The sequence below is a fragment of the Dermacentor andersoni genome, chromosome 1, assembly GCF_023375885.2.
Source record: "Dermacentor andersoni chromosome 1, qqDerAnde1_hic_scaffold, whole genome shotgun sequence".
Classification (NCBI taxonomy): Eukaryota; Metazoa; Arthropoda; class Arachnida; order Ixodida; family Ixodidae; genus Dermacentor; species Dermacentor andersoni.
The window spans coordinates 307,766-315,689 of NC_092814.1; the positions used below are offsets into that span (position 1 = coordinate 307,766).

Genomic DNA, 7,924 nt, shown 5'->3' on the forward strand with positions numbered 1-7,924 from the left:
CCTCCGTGATGTTGTGCCTCTGAAGATGATGAGGCAGTGGTGGGTATACATACCCATGTATTGTTGCAAAACGTGGCACACCTTTTACTAACGAATCCCAGCACGTAGAACAGACACACGCACCTAACTGCACTCCGAGGGCACACACTGCTTCACCGTGGCCAAGGCGACCATGCATTGGCCGACGTCCTGCAGTGAAGTAATGGTTGTAAGGTCACTTGAAAGTCACAAGCGGCCACACACAAAATTGGAACCACGAACTCCCATGGTTTGTGGGGAACCAGAAACCACGGGAGAGCGGAAGGAAACAAAAGGAGATATGCAAGCGCTTGCAACGCTGGCAAAGAGAGGGCCGACGTGGGTCAAAGTGTAGTATTTGTTCTTATCAGCTTCATATCTGATACGGGTTGTATTTGGACCTAAGGTATTAAACTTATTTTTTGCAAGTTGGCGGAGTGCTTAAAGCCTGCTTCACCTTCGCCGCGGGTCAGCCCGGTATTGCACTATCTTCGGGATCGGCCCACGTGTGGGGAGAAATTCTCGATCTAATGGATCGATAGAGGCACGCAATTTTTTCCAGAACCTAGCCCTATACAGCTTCGCTGTAAAAATGCTGAAATTGCGGTGGTGCTGCCGTTGGTCCTATCCTGAAGCTCCAGTACAATGTACTAGAATAGGGGCAGTGGACCCACTGCCTTACCCTGTACTGTGCTGCCACAGTGCACTCAGCGTCGACTGCTTTGGCGCACGCCAGGGGTGCTGCCACCTGTTTCTCCTGAAAACTTCCCTTGCTTGGTGTGGATTGCGCTCTGTTGATTGACGTTGTCGGCTCTCGGCTGCAAGTCCCGCCTGGGGATATCCAAAACAATGTCTGATAATTCCTCAAAGAGTTCTGTTAAGCTAGCCTCACTCGAAAGCGTTCGGATGTTAAACGTTGCAAGGGTCAGTTTCCATTGGCGGCCTGTCCAGACCCAGCGATTCTTAGCACCCTCTGCTGCATTGCAGGTCTGACGACCGCCTTGTTCAGGTGCTCTGCAGCTGCTAGGGACTGAGGGACATTGGGTAATTGAGTGAGCCATTTGGGAGGTGTTGGCCGAATACTGCACCAGGGATGCCAATTCCTGAATTTGGCTGTACCTGGATTAGTATAGCCCCACTCGCTCTCGGCATCTTTTGCCGGTGACAGGCGTTACTTCAACCCTTCAGAGCCGCACATATGATACATATCCAGTTATAGAAATGACCACGATGCCATCACCTCATGTGTTTTACATCATTCATTGCAGTCATGTCATGGCAGGTAATGTCATTACATTCATGTCATGGATACCCTGATATATAACTGGTTAGAAAATGGAACTGACATGAATGACAATCATGTCATTAAATGGATGTTATAAATGAGATGACTATAATGAATTGAATGACATGACCTGCATTTCTGTAACTGGATAATATTCTGGATATGCATGTGTGGCATTAATGACATAACATGCCATGTATGTAATAAAATAACTGGAATAAATGCCATGGTCTGTATGTCAAGTGATGACATGATTCCCATGAATGTCATGACATGCGTGAGAAGGAGATGAACACATGCATGCGTGTAAGGCATGACATTACCATCACAAGAACTTATGGTAACCCAGTGGACCATGTCGTCTACTAACTTAGGCCGCCGCCACAGTATCACCAGCAGGGTGGTGCTATGAAGGGTTGGAAGGTCACTCTCTTGCTGGCTGGTTTGAAAAGTATGAAAAAAGGACAGCAACTTTACTCATGTGCAAACATATTGCGTATTACTAGGCCTCATGTTCAGAAATGCACCATAACTTGAAGCCCATGCTTGATTTCGTCAGTATAACATCTGGCCTAAACATGCACAAGGTGCGCTCATTGCCTTTCTGTGGGCGCTTTCACGATGAATGTTGTCTTGACCAAGTCAAGCATTTATTAATTTATTTATTTATTCAAAATACCTTACAGGCCCGAAGAATGGGCATTGAGTAAGGGGAGCTTGAAAATTTTACCTGGTATAGAGAGCATACAATGAAGAATCAAGTGTACACAAAGTCGAAAATCCTTTGAGCAAGGAAGACTAGAAATGCAGACAACAAGCAAAGATGACAAAAAGGGAACTAAAGTGAGAAATGTGTGTCTATGTGGTGACGGAATTTTTATTTGTTAGCTACCAGGATGTCGGGAAGGTTGTTATACAAGCGGACGACATGTGGAAGGGCAGATGACTTAAAAGCGTCTGTTTTGCTATAGATGCGCGTGAAAGAAAGACGATTATGTAATCTTCGTGACAGGAATGGAGAGACTTGCAGAGTTATCAGTGATGACCTTGGTCCATGAATGTACTTGTGGAACAGTGGAATGCAGGGCTAAGTAACACATACAAATTGCCATAAGACACCAAAGGTAACTAGGTTCCAGCTTCTCTAAAGTCAGTGTTAAATATGGAAAATTCCAGACGATAAATCCACAGCTATAGCGTCTCCTCTACCATAGAAGCAGATCTAAGGCATCTACTTATATTTTGGCACTGGCAGCAAAACTTGTTGTTACAAGCAGCAGGGTACAGTGAAACTTTATGATGTGCAAAAGGATTGACTGTTCAAGAACATGTGAAAGTACTATTGGGCACAGAAGGGCCCAGGATGCATATGCATTGACTGAATTGTGTTGCTACACTATCTACTGGAGTCAGCCATGCTGTCATCTCCGTTGGTGGTTTTCCGCTGTTGGTGGAGACCGCTGGTGGTTTTCCGGCGGTTTTGATGATCTCAATTATGAAAAGACAGCCTTTATAACACTGGATGGACTTTATAAAATTAAGTTGATGCCCATTGGCTTATGTAACGCTCTGGCCACATTTGAGCACATGGACTCTTTACTTCAAGGGTTTAAATGGACAAGTTGTCTTTGCTACCTAGGTGACGCTATAATGTTCTCACCTATGTTCCGTGCACACCTTGAGCGACTCGCAGCCTATTTTTCGCAAGGCTGGCCTGCAGCTTAACTCGCAAAAATGCCATTTTGGCCATCATCAGATAACTGTACTTAGACATCTGGTTGACGCTTTTAGAATCTGACCTGACCCGCGAAAAATGTGCGCTGTCAAAGACGTTCCTGTGCCGCACTCAGCAAAAGATGTCCGCAGCTTCGTAACTTTGGTGTTACTTCTGCCGCTTTGGTAAAGATTTTGCCATCATAGCATGGCCTCTTACACCTCCTATAGAAAGGTGTGCCATTTTCATGGGGCTCCTCCCAAGCTGCTGCTTTCTCTCATCTCGCGACCTTACTCACCACCCCCACCTGTCCTCGGCCACTTCGGTGTTTCAGCACCTACTCACGTGCACACCGATGCAAGTGTCCACGGAATCAGTGCTGTCTTGGCTTAAGTTCAGCGTGGTCATAACCGGCTTATTGCTTACGCCAGCTGCCTTTTGTCTCCTTTGGAGCGAAACTACTCCATTACTGAGAGAGAGCATCGGACTCTTGTCTGGGTGGTTGTGAAATTCCGTCCTTAACTATATGGCTGGTCCTTCTGTATTGTCACCGACAATCATGCTCTCTGTTGGCTTTCGTCGTTAAAAGACCCCACAGGGAAGCTTGGACAATTGGCTTTGCGAATGCAGGAGTATTGCCATTTGATGGTCTACAAGTCGGGGCACCAGCACACCAACGCTGACTGCTTGTCCCATTACCCCATACAAAGGCCCGACGTCGACGACATAGACGCTTCTGCTTGCGTTCTCTCCATCTCCCAACTTCTGGAAATGGCCAATGACCAATGCCTCGACACCACTTTGCGGATCCTCATTGAGCAAGTTGAATCTGCACCTACTGACCGATCCTTACAATGGCTTGTCCTCCAGAACGGCATTTTGTACCGCCATAATTTTCACGTTCCAAGGGAAGGGAAGCGTAGCAGGGGGCTGCAGAAAGTTAGGTGGACGGATGAGATTAAGAAGTTTGCAGGGACGACATGGCCACAATTAGTACATGACCGGGGTAGTTGGAGAAGTATGGGAGAGGTCTTTGCCCTGCAGTGGGCGTAACCAGGCTGATGATGATGATGATGATGAATTTTCACGTTGACTGTTCTTCCCTTCTCTGTGTCATCCCTCAACACCTTCGCTCAACCGTTCTCCATGTGCTTCATGACGCACCAATTGCAGGCCATCTTGGTGTCTTGACATAAAAATTGTAACAGTGCAAACACATGCAACCACAAAGTATCAAGGATGAGACACAAGCGCTGGCTGTCAACTAAATTTTATTGACGGAAGACGGATACCTTATATAAGGGGAAAAGCAGAAGTGAAGGGGGAAGGGAGTGATACAATCGGGGGAAAAGGCATTGCGCATCGATGAACGAATGTGCCAGCAGTCAACAGAATTAGGCGCAGCAAAACAAGAAAACTAGAAAAAAACTAGAAAAAGGCGAGGGATACTAACATACAATCAAATCAGCAGTCACTCCCAAAAATTGAAGCTCTGCAGCAAAAAGTGATACAGAAGGCGTGCTTATGCACTTGCTGCCATTATTCTGTATGTGGAACGCTTCAAAACTGATGCGTGCCGTCGCGTCGGCACTCTTGCCGAGAATCTGTCTCTCCCAATCGAGCCTCGCATCCTGTGCATTCAATTACGTGCGCGACCAAATGTGCGTACTTGTTCTTTAAGTTAAATTTCGGGCATGTTCCCCCAAGCATTCATTAATGCAGCGGCCGGTTTGGCCGACATAAGCCTTTCCACACTTCAAGGGAACGGCGTAGACCACTCCTGTGGAACACTTGATGAACGGCTTCTCATGTTTTAGCTGACAACCTCTTTTTTTAGAGTTGCAGATGTGTGGGCATAACTGTGCCAGCTTGTTGGGTGCTGAAAAAACAACGGACACCCCATGCCTGTTTGCTACCTTCTTGAGACTGTGCGAAGTCTTGTGCAGTTACGGCACAACCAAAGGCTTGTCGGTCTTCTGACGGTCATCTTTTCTTCGTGTTCCCAGTTTTAGCTTCTGAAGGAGGGTGTCAGACACAGCAGTCAAGACCGAATGGGTCTTGTCCTTGATACTTTGTGGTTGCATGTGTTTGCGCTGTTACAATTTTTATGTCAAGTATGCACCAACTCGCCCAGAAAGAAGTTTTAATGAAGCATCTTGGTGTCACTCGCACCTACTGCCGTGTCCGCCGTTGCTTCTACTGGCCTGGCCTTGCTCGCTCTATATGCCGATATGTTGTGGCGTGCGAGCCCTGTCAGCATCGAAAAAAAGCAGCGACGCTTCCTGCCAGGTATCTTCAACTCCTCGACATCCCAACTGAGCCATTCTTTGGAGTGGGCTTGGAGCCTTTTGGCCCTTTTCCTGAGTCTAAGCCCGGCAACAGGTGGATCGCTGTGGCTACAAATTACGCGGCATGCTATGTCATAACCCGAACGCTTCCGACGAACTGTGAAAGTGACGTCGCGGATTTCCTCCTCCGCAACATAATTTTAGTGCATGGGGCCCCACGACAGCTACGCATTGACCGTGGTTGTACTTTTCTTTCCCAAGTCATTGCTTACATTTTGCAGTCTTGCTCTACCAAGCACAAGCTCGCTACTTCGTACCATCCTCAGACCAATGGCCTGACTGACCAATTGAACCGGATAATTACCGATGTGCTGGCTAAGTATGTTTCGCCCGACCACCGCGACTGGGACGTTGTAATACCCTACGTCACGCTCGCTTACAATTCTTCACGCCACGAAACTGCTGGTTATTTGCTGCTTTACCGGTTCTTTAGTCGCGACCCTGCATTGCCCTTGGACGCTTCACTTCCCTCTGCTAATGCCTCGAGCAGCGAGTATGCCCATGATGCCGTTGCCCGTGCTGACCACGCGAGGCAGCTTGCCCGTACTCGTCTGTTGGCATCGCAAGAAAATCAAAAGTGCATTTACAATCGGTGGCACCATGACGTACACTTTTCACCTGTTTCCCTTGTGCTCCTTTGGGCCCCTTCCCGTCGAGTGGGGCTCTCGGAAAAACTCCTTCCTTGAAACAAGGGTCCTTACCGCATCTTACGTCAAGTTCGTCTTCATACAGGTATTTCTGCAAGTGCTAATGCGCAACGGCCTTCTAGTGATGACTGAACATCTTCCTTCGACGTCATTAGCATCATCCCTACACGTGCCCTACGCTGCGCTGATTCCACACATTGGGCTCGTTCGATTCGCCTGCACCACTTGAACCAGTTCGCGAGGTGCTGCACCCTGCCATTCGTTTCAGCGGTGCAGCAATGGCGCCCGCAGAACCACGACGTTTGTTTCAAAAGGTGCAGGAAAGGTGCAAGGCTGGTTCATGATTTTGCTGAACCCGCTCCGCTGTCGGTGCCGACTTGGTGCAGGCATACAGGTGCGAAGCAGCGGACGACGCAGCACACGGGCACGAGCACCGTTAAAACCCCGCTCACGCACGTCTGATGTGTCTACGCAACTGTGGTGTGTATTTACGCCCCAGAAACCGATCATACCTGCAGTTCAGGACCTCTCAAACTTACGCACTCTGTGCACATTAGTCTGACATAGCATAACGCCTAAACCGCGTCTGCACCTTTGCATTCGTTTCGAGTGTTTCTCTGGGTCTGCACCTACGGAATTGAGCTGCAGTTTCTGAACTTCTCGTGAACCGCCGTGAACTGGTTCGCAGTGGTGCAGGCGAATTGAACAGACCCATTGTCAAAGCGACTGATTAATCACCCATGGCATCATGGGAGGTGGACCATCCCTTCGGTGGAACATCCCTTCGGTGCACCGGCGACGACAGCGACGATGTCATCAAGGCCGTATAAAACGGAGAGCCAACCCCACGCCCATTTCACTGGGCTTGGTGGCACCATCGGAGACTCAGTGCTCAACCCTGTGTTCATCTTTGTTCAGGTTGGCGATAAATGGTCCTTTTCTAAATGCTTCAGAACCAGCTGTGTTGGGTTAGTGGTGCTGCCGAACCTCAGGTGTTTTTTTCTGCTGTTGCTGTGAGTCATTGAATGTTGTGCGTTTGCCATTACAACTGTGGAAGAAAATCTAAGGCCTAATATTGACAAGGTTCTGAAAGTGTTTACGAAAATTCAGGCCTCTCAAACTCTTCTACAGACCGGATTACAGGATGTGCAAACGAGGCTGACAGATATCGAAGGAGCACTCGCATCACTTAAATTTTACCAGGAGGAGGTAGGTAAGTGTGAAGTTGGAATTACTGCCGTATAGAAAGAAGTGTCACACATCGCCAAAAAAACTAGATGACCTAGAAAATCGGAGCCGCCGCAATAACATTGCCATCTTTGATTTAAACGAAGACGAAAATGAAAGTAACACATCTTTGGCAGAACGTGTCATGGAGAACATATTTACGGGCAAGCTCGGGGTAGCGGTACAATCACTCAATCGCATTCATCATATTGGTTGAAAGACCACGAACAAAGTCCGTCCCGTAATGCTTCACTTTTATGATTTCTGTGAAAAAGTTGCCATCCTTCGCAACTGTTCCAAACTGGAACACGATACTTTATCTATTTCTGAAGATTTTTCGCCAGCTGTTAGGGAAGTGTGGAAAAAATTGTGGTAGTCGTCAAAGTTTGATTGTGTGAATGGTGAAAAGGTGAGCCTCCGGTTTGATAAACTGAAAATTCGCAATAGCTGGTAAGTGTCGGACGGCAGGAAAAATATAAGAGCTCCGATTAAGCTTACACACGATGGTGATGATGCTGTCCCACGCGGCACTGATAAATGACCCCAAAGCAAAAGCTCCCTGACGTTATTATGCCTTAATGCACGTGGCATTGTGAACGAAAGACAAAAATTAGAAGAAATTTTATTGCTGTACTGTCCTGACATCATGGTAATTGCAGAAACCTGGCTGCACCCCGACATCCCC

The 7,924-nt window shown here is 47.6% G+C and overlaps 1 non-coding gene across 1 annotated transcript; it reads left to right on the plus strand.

The window, feature by feature from the left end:
- The first annotated feature begins 333 nt into the window (after positions 1-333).
- LOC126546475 (U2 spliceosomal RNA) lies at positions 334-529 on the plus strand. Its single transcript, XR_007602606.1, has one exon. It is a non-coding gene; the product is annotated as a U2 spliceosomal RNA (small nuclear RNA).
- The last annotated feature ends 7,395 nt before the right edge of the window (positions 530-7,924 follow it).